The sequence below is a fragment of the Dromiciops gliroides genome, chromosome 3, assembly GCF_019393635.1.
Source record: "Dromiciops gliroides isolate mDroGli1 chromosome 3, mDroGli1.pri, whole genome shotgun sequence".
Lineage (NCBI taxonomy): Eukaryota > Metazoa > Chordata > Mammalia > Microbiotheria > Microbiotheriidae > Dromiciops > Dromiciops gliroides.
This window is the reverse complement of record NC_057863.1, coordinates 197,955,830-197,966,875: the sequence shown is the minus strand read 5'-3', so window position 1 is coordinate 197,966,875 and position 11,046 is coordinate 197,955,830. Positions and strand designations below refer to the sequence as shown.

General features: G+C 38.6%; 1 non-coding gene and 1 pseudogene across 1 annotated transcript; both read right to left on the bottom strand.

Moving 5' to 3' along the window:
* Positions 1 to 683: 683 nt before the first annotated feature.
* Positions 684 to 3,353, bottom strand: LOC122747328 (annotated as a pseudogene).
* A 3,358-nt stretch (positions 3,354 to 6,711) lies between these two features.
* LOC122752050 lies at positions 6,712 to 6,818 on the bottom strand. Its single transcript, XR_006355854.1, has one exon. It is a non-coding gene; the product is annotated as a U6 spliceosomal RNA (small nuclear RNA).
* Between the last annotated feature and the right edge of the window lie 4,228 nt (positions 6,819 to 11,046).

Sequence of the window (11,046 nt, the reverse complement as noted above, 5' to 3'; positions counted from 1 at the left end):
AATGCCTTGCAATTGTGCCAATTCCAATGTAAATGGCCAAGGGTTTGGGCAGACTCTTCATATCCTGTTCATAATGAATGTTCATAATGAATGGGACTGTGGTGAAGGTGGAATGATGGCATATCAGGTATGGGCTCATTCTATCTCTCCTATATGCATGGAAGTAAACAGAACACAGCAGGTTGGCTCTTGGGCTTTCTTTTTTAATTCAGTTCTTTGAATTGATATTGCTTGATGGGCTAGGGAGACCCCCACTGAAATGTTTACTCCAATCCAAAGCACAAATTTCACTTGAAACTGGCTACCACCACCACTGCCATCACCACTGAGTCCATCCTCAGCAACAAATTCAAAGTCTTCGATGACCAGATCTGAGCAAGAGGTACAGAGCTGTTGGAGGGGAAAAAAGCATTCTAGTAGCCCCATGGCTGACTTTCCCCCTTCTATATGGAACCTTTATAATGGTGCTCTGCTACTGACACAAGGGAGGCTTATTAAAACAGTGAGATCAGTAAAACATCCTCATATACTGATTGGGAGGAGAAAATGAAAAATAGCCCTCCATTCTAAGAAAGTAAGGAGAGGATGTGGCGAGACTCACAAGAGCAAATTGGCAACTTCAAACTCTGATGATGATGAAGAGGTCACCCTGGCTTTACCTGTAGGCCAGGCCTTGGGACAAGCTAAGCAGAGTAAAATTGTTTGAGTAAATCTTTTTGTTTGTTTGTTTGTTCCCATCTGGTTCAGTGTGATTTCCTCAACTAACAAGATTTCAGAAGGGATGGTGTGGGGTGCCATGTATCCTCTTGTCCATTCTTTCAGTTCCCTGTGAGAAAGTTACCAACATTCATGAAGCTTCACCACAGCAGTAATCCTCTAGCCCTGTGTCACATCTGGTACTCCAATGACAGCCATGTCCATAATAGTTGGGTGGCACAATAAGTTCTACTTAAAGAGCACTGGTTTTATAGCCACCACTCTTAATGATGTCCACAGATGTCTGGATCCAGTACCTGTCATCCTTAAACATAGGCATATCTCCTGTTTTGAACCAGCCATCAGATGTGAAAGCACTCTTGGTTTCTTCACACTTGTTCCAGTATTCTCAAAATACTGTAGGGCCTCTCACCAAAGTTTCCCCTTCTTTGTTCTCTGAGCCCAAAGTCACCTTAGCTCTATTCTGGTCTCCTTGATCATGAATGGTGTAAGGTTGGCTCTCATTCCCAGAGTTCTCAGAGACAATGCACAACTCTACTCCAGGTAATGGAGTACCCAAAGAACCTGGGACATGAAGACCCTTCATGGGGTTAGACAGTGCTATTCAAATCTCTGTCATTCCATATCTCTTATGTCATTTGAAATTATATGGGGATGCCCCAAGTTTTAGGGAATTTAGTTGGGATTTCTAATATATTATTACTTAGAAATTAGAGGCTATAGCACCAGTCTTGGACATTAAGCATTTGTTAAAGCATACTAAATATTAGTAAAGAGAGAGCACATGACTCCAAAAGTTCAGAAGCCCTACATTACCTAAGATAGAGTGGAGAGAGAGTAGGCCACATTCTTCTTCCTTCAGTGTGGCAGGCAAAGAGAGTGTGAGACAGTGTAAGCTCTCTGTGGTCCAGAGGAGAGGCAGCCCTTACATGCTGCTTCAAAATAATTGCCTAGCATCATTCAAATCTATTGGTTTATTGGACTTCAGGGTTGTCCACAAGCATTACATGCTGAGGTCAGAGTCCAGAGGAAAGACCCTCTGAGGGGAAAGGCTTTCAGGTAGGTGTAGTTTTAGGTGAGTTAACTTCCTTTAGGTAGTCAGGAAGGCCAATCTACATTTCCTTTGAAATTCTCCTGACTCTGCCCTGGCCTTAAGGAAGGTCAGGCAAGGCTCTCTGAGTCCCCCAGAAACAAATTACTTTCTCACATTCTAGCAAAGTGTGTCCTGTGAAATTCCTCCATCTGTGTAGGACAGACAGTGGTAGGGCAGCAGATCCTGACACCATTTTCCAGATTTGGGCTTGGGGCCTCCTGGGTCCAGGGCTGGTGCATTGTCCACTGTGCCACCTAATTTACCCATTATGACATCTTTAAAATAGGGTTGAGGTGTAGGAGAAATGGACTGGGCGAAAGGGAAGGGGAGAGATGGTCTGGGGAGAGGTTGTTCACATGAAGGAAACAAGAAAAAAGCTTATGGAGGGGAAGGGAAGAGGGAGAAGGAATTGGGGAGTGGGTGAACTTTAATATCATCAGAATTGGCTCAAAGAAGGACTAACATACATACTCAAGTATGTATAGTAATATATTTTTGCCCTGAGGGAGGAGAAAGGGATAAGGGGGGCGGGGGAAAGGGGAAGGAGGGAAGGGCAGAATTGGGGAGAGAGCAGTAAAAAGCAGAACACTTTCAAGGGAGGTAAAGATGTTCTGCATAACTGCACAAGTACCTGATTTTCTCTTTATAGACTGCATATATAAAATCCTGGGTGTGAGGCTGGGTCAAATGTTTATCATAATTTTATTTTATTTTATTATTTATCATAATAAATGTTTATCATCAATTTGGAATAAATGGTGGACACTTCCATGAAAACATTGAGCCATCCTTTCAGAGCTTAGAAACTTTCCCCAAACTTCTTTGGAATTGAATTTGGGCAGCATAACACAGGTAGCTCTCACCCAGAGTGGACAAAGCAACTTGTTGACCATGCCATGGACATGGTATAGTGGAAGGACATGAAGGATAACATCAGTTTTTGTTCATGCCTATTTGTCAACAAGCCCTGTTATCACCCCTTTTCGATTCTGATGTGTACTTAGGATCCCTTTGGGTCTTCCCATCATCTCACTTGTGAAGATGAACATGGCCCCTTGATCGCTCCACTCTAACTGGGGAGTATGCTCTTGGATTAGATCCTCAGTTTCTGTCATAGACTATGGATGTAAGGGGCAAAAATGGCACCCCTATTTTGTTAGCAATGGGCATTACATGATTCACATACTCACTGCCAGCAATGACCAAATTGCTCTGGGAGTCCTGAGTGAAATACACCAGCTCAAACACGAGATGTTTCTTATACAGAGGCACAGCAATACCTCCACTCATCCAGGATGCCCACTGGGCATCGACATAAGATGCATCATTAGAGCAGATGAAGGAGATTCTTTTCCCTTTAATGTCTCCATTGGGACAGTTGTGAGTCTTGCATATTTCCTGGAACAAGTAAATTTCAAAAGTAAAGGTCTTTGTATGTGTGCTGTTCATGGTGGTCAAAGAGGGTGATTCTGTCCCCATAACCGAAAGCTCTGGTGAAAACTGGAGTGACCCTTTTTGAACAGGCTGCCCTGGTGGAGAACATATGGTTCCTGAGATGGCCATGTTTTTGGATTCTTAAGGAATCCTGCCTGTAATAGGCCAGAGATTAAACCAGATGCTGGAATGACAATCTCATATAGAGAGGCTTCAACCTGATAAAAATTTCACCTAGAAGGCTGCAGCCCCTGCTGCCACCACCACCTGCTGCTGTTGCTGTTAGTATGTATAGTTATTTTAAATGAAATGTCTCTAGCTTCTGGGCTTTGTTGGCCATATTCAAAATGCTTATGATTAATGTGGGTTTCTTTTACATCCTTAAACTTTGCTAAAGTTTTTCATTGTTTGAAGTAGTTTTTAGTTGATTCTCTAGTATTCTCTAAGTATGCCATCAAATAATCTGAAAAGAGTCTTAGTTTTGTTTATTCATTGATTATTCTAATTCCTTCAAGTTTTTTTTCTTCTCAGTGCTAATGCTAACATTTCTAGCACAGTGTTCAATAATAGTGGGGATAATGTGCATCTTTGTTTCACCCCTGATCTTACTGGTAATGCTCCTACCTTATCCCCATTACATATTATGCTTGCTTATGGTTTTAGATACATACTGCTTATCATTTTCAGGAAAACTCCACTTATTTCTCTACTCACAAGGATTTTTACATAGGAATGGGTGCTGCATCTTCTCAAAAAATACTTTTTTCTTCATCTATTGAGAAAATAAAATTATTTCTATTAGATTTGTTATCAATGTGGTAGATTATGTTGGTAGTTTTTATAATATTAAACCAGCCTTGAATTCCTGGCATAAATTCCACCTGGTCATACTGTATTATTGTCCTCGTGAAAAGTTGAAGTAATCTCTTAGATCTTATTTGACTGATTTTTATGTCTCATGTAGTCATTGACTTCCAACTGCACCATTCTAATTTGGAGACATTATTTTCTTTAGTAAGCTTTTGCATTCCCTTTTCTATTTTACCAATTCTATTTTTTAAGGAGTTGTTTTCTTACCTGAAATTTTTTCCCCATTTGTCAAATAGTATTTTTTAAATAATTGTTTTTTTCATTCAGTTTTTGTACTTCTTGTTACAAGATGTTGACTGTATCTTAATAACTCATTTCCCCAATTTCTTTTCTCCTTCTCTTATTTGATTTTTAGAATTCTTTTTTGCACTCCTCTAAGAAGGTTTTTTGATCTTTAGACAAATTTGTACTGCCCTTTGAGATTTCACATGTGGTCATTTTGATAGTGTTTTCCTCTTTTGAATTTGTGTTTTGCTCTTCCCTGTAATCATAGTAGCTTGCTATGGTCAGGCTTCTTTTCTGTTTCTTACTCATTGCTAGCCTATTTCATCACTTTTAAAGTTGATCTCTGCCCCTGGGGCACAGGGGTACTGTACCAAGCTTCTTACCCTGTGTGCCACAGGCCTGGTCACTGGCCTTCTATGTTGGGGCTTCAGGGGCTCCTGGATCACTCGTGGCACTAGGGTGGCCTGGCCTAGTCATTTCTGTTGTTCTGGGGCTGGAGGCCTCCTATGCCACTAGCATTCTGAGACAGGACCAAGGGGTCTCTGTTGCTCTGTTGCTCATCTGTGCTGTGGCTGGTTTGCCTGGACATTGTCTGTGCTAGGCTGAGGTCTCCTTTTACTGAAGTGAGACAGATGTTTCCTAATGTACTTTTTTTTTTTTTTTTTTTTTGCGGGGCAATGGGGGTTAAGTGACTTGCCCAGGGTCACACAGCTAGTTAAGTGTCAAGTGTCTGAGGCCGGATTTGAACTCAGGTACTCCTGAATCCAGGGCCGGTGCTTTATCCACTGCGCCACCTAGCCGCCCCCCCCCAATGTACTTTTAAGTTTTCTAAAGCTGGAAGATTGTTTCACTTTCTTTAGATCCACATTAGTGTTCTCCCTTTTTGTCCCTCCTCTTGCAGATAGTGGCAACTCTACAGTTTTGGAAGAAGTATCCTGTAGCTTCTGCTGACAGTGTTAAAAGAATTTTAGCACTTCAAGTATTGAGAAATTTAGCACTTCAAGTATTGAGAAAAAACAACCAATAGCTTTACCCTGTGCCCAAAGGCTATCTTCAGGTTACTATGGGAAATTTCTTTTGTGGGCTAGTTTTAAAATGTGCTGTTTTCTTGTAAGAGTCAACCCATGTTAAATAATTACTGAGTATGTGCTGTCTTTTCTAGAAAATATTGTTGAACACAAAAATAAATAGCATTTTGTGGTATAGAGAGGTGTTTATAAATTACTTCAATTTATCTTTACTTCTATCTTTCTCTCAGAAAAGAGGCTGTAGACTATACAATTTATCCTAGACAAATTCTCAGCAATTTGGGGGAAGAGGGTAGGTGACATGGAGTAGCAATGTTCAATGCTCATAATAGCTATTCCCAAAACTTGTTTCTGAAATGGAGAACTATGCAATAGACAGGTTTGGTAAAAGTATTTGAGGATTACCTAATATTATTATTAGCAATTAAAAAAATTAGTCTTTTATTTAAATTTGTTTTTCAGATGATCAACAAGATGGTGAAACAAGTATTTTTCTCAAACCTTTGTCACCGAATGGCCTCAGAAAAAAAGTAATTATGAACAAGGTATAGATTAATTAAAGCTGATTCCATAAAATAGGAGGTCAGAAACACAACACAAGGTCAAAAAAATTCCCGAAATACCATTGGATAACTGAAGTACTTAGAAAACTCACTTAACATCCACCTGCCTCCCAAAATATTCTATGCTTCAGGTGCTGGAAATGAAAGCAGATTTGCAAACTTGTGCCTCATTGTCTGTCTGTGATTGTCCCTAATCCATTTTCCTATGATAGTGCTTCAACTTGAACTCTCCCTTCACCTATAATAAGTGGTCGACACCACTTCCTGTTAGCCTGAAAAAAATAGAAAACATCTGAAGGTAGTGGGGATAAATAATGTGACAGAAGAAAGTGAAATACTAATAGAGATGAAAAATGCTTGTATGTTTGAGGGAAAAGATAATGGAACCTCAGCAGGGGCAAGATTACTCACCCTGCAGTTTCCTCTGGTAAGGGACCGGGACTAGGCTCCAAAGATCACCAGTATAAGGAGATTGGCCATGATAGATCTTCTAGATCTTTAACAGCAATAGAAGAGGAACCAAAGAGTTATATTGAAAACATGTAAATACAAGTAAATACAAGTGAAAGGCTAAAAGATTAAAGGATCAAAGAAGAAAGTTTGAGTAAAAAATTATTGATAAGATGACAAAGCAACAAAAAGATTCAAAAACAGTGGGAAGTAAAATTACAAATTACAGTAAGATTAGAACATTTATGTACAAGCATTCTTTTTTTTTTTCTTGAATCTGCTTTATTTCTCTGCATAAGGAACTCTGCACAGGCAATTCAAATTAAAACAAAAAAATGTGGAATGCTTCACAAATTTGCGTGTCATCCTTGCACAGGGGCCATGCTAATCTTCTCTGTATCGTTCCAATTTTAATATATGTGCTGCTGAAGCGAGCACCATTCTTTTATTTAAAAAATGAACTGTGGGTGTGGCTAGGTGGTGCAGTGGATAAAGCACCAGCCCTGGATTCAGGAGGACCTGAGTTAAAATCTGGCCTCAGACACTTGACACTTACTAGCTGTGTGACCCTGGGCTTAACCCCCATTGCCCTGCAAAAAAAAAAAAACCTCAAACTTTCCACACAAATACTGAGTTCTACAGATTTCCTTATGGTCATGCAACAATAGCAAGAAACACAAGAATTTTTTGAAAGAGAAAGAAAACTGTCCAACTATATTAGAATGAAATTAGTTTTTAAAATCAGATATTTTAATGTAGATTATGAAATTTTATTGAAAAATTTCAGTTTCAAGTTATATCCCTCCTTTTAATCTCCCTCCCCACCACCCTCCCTGAGGTGGTGAACAATCAGATATAGGTTATATATGTGCAGCTATGTAAAACTTTACCACATAAGTCGTTTTGTATAAGCAAACTTTAATAAAAGAAAAAATAAAAGAAATTGGAAAATAGCATGCTTCATTCTGTGTTGAATAAATATCAGTTCTTTCTTTGGCGGTGGATAGTATGCTTCATCATTCATCCTTTGGGATTGTCTTGGATCATTGTTTTGCTGAGAATAGGTAAGTCATCCACAGTTCTTCATCAAACAATATTGCTGTCACTGTGCACAATGTTTTCCTGGTTCTCCTCACCTCTCTACATATCAGTTCATATAAATCTTTCCAAGCCTTTCTGAAATTGTCACTGTCTTAGTCTTCCTTTTCTAGACTAGATCATCCCAAATCTTTATGAGGAGAGTAGCAAGGATAAGGAGACATGTCCTGTGGAAAAGATCTAGCTGAGGCTAGCTTTTGTTTATTGAGTAAACAAAACAATGAGGGAGCCTGCTCTTACTTTTGTTTATCTTATAAATAAAAGTAAGGGTGTCTTCCCAGGTCAATGCCTTGAATCTGGGAAACAATTACCTTACTGGGTTACACCCTTTAAAAACTACCTGAGCTTCGGAGTTTAGGGGTAAGAGGAAACAGATGGATACATATAGAAACATCATTAATAAATAATATAATCCAACATTAATTTTCCTCATTTCCTCCTTTGATTCTGAGAATTTGAAATTGAGATAGTTTTTTTTTTGTTTTGTTTTGTTTTGTGGAGCCATGAGGGTTAAGTGCCTTGCCCAGGGTCACACAGTTAGTAAGTGTCAAGTGTCTGAGGTCGAATTTGAACTCAGGTCCTCCTGAATTCAGGACCAGGGCTTTATCGACTGTGCCACCTCCTGCCCCCAAAACTGAGATAGTTTCTTCAATAAATTACTATCTGATATGCTAATTATAAATATCAAGATTTATTCACCAGGATAAAAAAGACCTGAAGGTGCTTATCATTTCTTCACGGGTTTTTCTCTCTGAGTTTTAGGTGTTTTTAATTATAAAAATAATATGAGGGGGAGAGAAATTAACAGGATCCATGGAAAGGCAGTCCCCTTTGGATAGAAAAGTCATCCACTTCCACTGTTCATTGCATCAACCCATCATATTTTAGGGCTCAGATGTCTCATACAGTTGTCTAGTTTCTGAGAATATCACCTACTGCACTTCTGTGGTTTTCTGAAAATCTCTACTCTTAGATATTAAGGAATAGTCAGGTTCTCATAGTAGCTTCTTCTAGCAGATCTGCCTATTCCAGACTATATTCAGTCCACTGAATATTTTCTTTATAGTTTATCACATATTATTGTTAAACAAATCAAATGTCTTTGCTTATACAAAATGATTAATGTGGTAAAGTTTTACATACCTGCACATATATAACCTATATCTGATTGTTCACCTTACTTTCAAAAATCATGTGGTTAATTTCAACTTAAGTGGTTCTATTTTTGGATTTTTTTTACTAATATACCAACAAGAATTAAATATTTTTGCTTGATTAGTTACATTCTATGTGTTCTTTAAAGAGAATAAAGCACCTCAGGTTTCTCTCATTCTCCCAAATGATGATAGAAACCTGAAGTCCATTTTCCTAGTTCCAATATATGAAGAAATTTGTGGAATAATTTCCTTTAAAATGTTCTTAATAATTACAAAAATAACATTTTAGGAGGCCTGTGGTGTTTATGCTCTTGTTGATGCACAGGATTTGGTTCCTGAGCCCAGGAAGAAAAAAACAAAGTCCTTAATTAAAAATCAAGATCTGTTGTGTTATCTACAAATATCAACTTTTCCAAATTAAATTATACTTAGTTTTTTTTGTCTTTTTTATGTTTACTTACTCTTCATTTTCAGAATCTGGAAAGACTTAATACTTTGTAATTAATAAGCCTTTTTCAATTCTTACAAATATTCTTTATACAAATAATTTTTACAATGGTGACATACATTTTAAAAATAAAATGCTGATATTTTAAATTGATTGCTTTTAAGGCCACTCTAGGGAAACCTTGATATAAGAAGTATTCAAATAATTTTCCAAATGAAGTTATAATCTTAAAAGGAGGAAAACTAATTACTCTTGAGCTGCTGTTTCTCTGAGGTAACACAAAATTTATTTTTGTACTTAGCTTCGATTTGTGAGTTAGCATTTGTTAAGTTCATTCTCAGTAGAAAATAAAGTTATTCACCTTCTGAAACTAGTAGAAAAGGAGATGAATGGAACATCTGGAGATAAGCAGAGCTAGGATTATTGGGTCCAAACAAGCACTACCTTTTGAACCTCTCAGCTAGGAATATTAACTCTTTCAATGAATGTTATGTATCTGCCTTTATAGTTAAAGTTATAGGATACCCCCAACAATTTAGAATATTCAAAACATAGATAATATGACAAAAGAGACAGGAACACTTACTGACTCATTCTATAGACACTCGGAGACACACAGACTGAAACATAAGGGTCTCTAAGGAAAATATTACTCCTTTTCTCCAATTCCTCGATGTAAGCTGGGAACTTTTTTTTTTAAAGAAAAAAGATTCTAGCCCTGAAAATAACTCCATGGTTCTCCTTGGAAAATGAAAATTCTCCAAATCTTTGGAACTAGGTTTCAATTTTTCAAGGGTTTGAATAGTCTAAGACCATCACTAGGTGGAATTGGGGAAACTCCCCAAAACAGTTCTCCAGTGAAGTGCCTAACAGGAATTCAGACAGCATCAATACACAAAGACAGAAAAGAAAAGACACTGTGGTTTCTCTCACATGCAAAAAAACTTTAACCTCAAAGTCAAGATGGTGGAATTTTAGGTGAAAGGAAAACAAGGACAAACTACAATTTTCAGGTGAAAGAACATGACCAGCAAGTTCTCAAAAAAAAAAAAAAAGGGAGTTCAACACGAGTCTTGGTGGGGGGCAGAGCAATTAGATTCACTATACTTCAATTCCATTGCTGCCATTAAAATGTGGGTACTAGAATTTAACAAAGGGCAAGCAGAGATAATTGTCCAATTGAGATATCCATTATTAGCTGGGGCATGCAAAATGGTAATGGGGACTCATTGGCTTGCCTCCATTTTGTGCCAAAAGACTAGTAGTGAGAGTCGACTGGGGTTTTTATCTTTAGATGTGTCTTACTTCTGATTGGTTTGACAGTATGTCATTGGGAGCTCTTCTAGAAATCATGATTGGTAGGAAGAAAGACATTAAACACACAGAGCTACTGATACAATCACCCCCAAAACAGCAATAAAAGAACCACTGGAGCAGAAAAACACACAAAAATATGGGCTGTGATTATTCTCCAGCTATAGATAGATTTCAGGGGGCCATTCTAGGGCACAAGTAAAGTCAAACCTCACTATTGTGCTGACAGACACACCAGACATGCCACTGGAGGAATTTACCCCAAAGCCTCTGAATCAGCTACAGCAGCATTGTCTTCTAGAACTGAGCATGTGTTTGGGTTAGAGAGCTGATTGGCTGCCCAGGAGGTAATTTTCAGGGGTGTCAGCAGGACCAGGGGAGGAATTCAGCTGTCCCACCCCATCAGGGAACCAGGAAGAAATCCTGAGTGGTGGGAGGCCCAGGTGGGGGAGGTACACAGGCTCACCAAAACTAAGAACCACACTACAGAAGGTTTTGCTGGTTGGTTGTTTAATAAGTAGGCTTGAGGCTATCTCCAGACCAGAGAACAGGCCAGGTGAGAGTAAAACCTGCCCTTCCTCAAACCAAAACACCTGGGACCCCCTGAAGCTGGGAACAGGAGTGGAGCAGAGAAACAGCTGCCACTCCC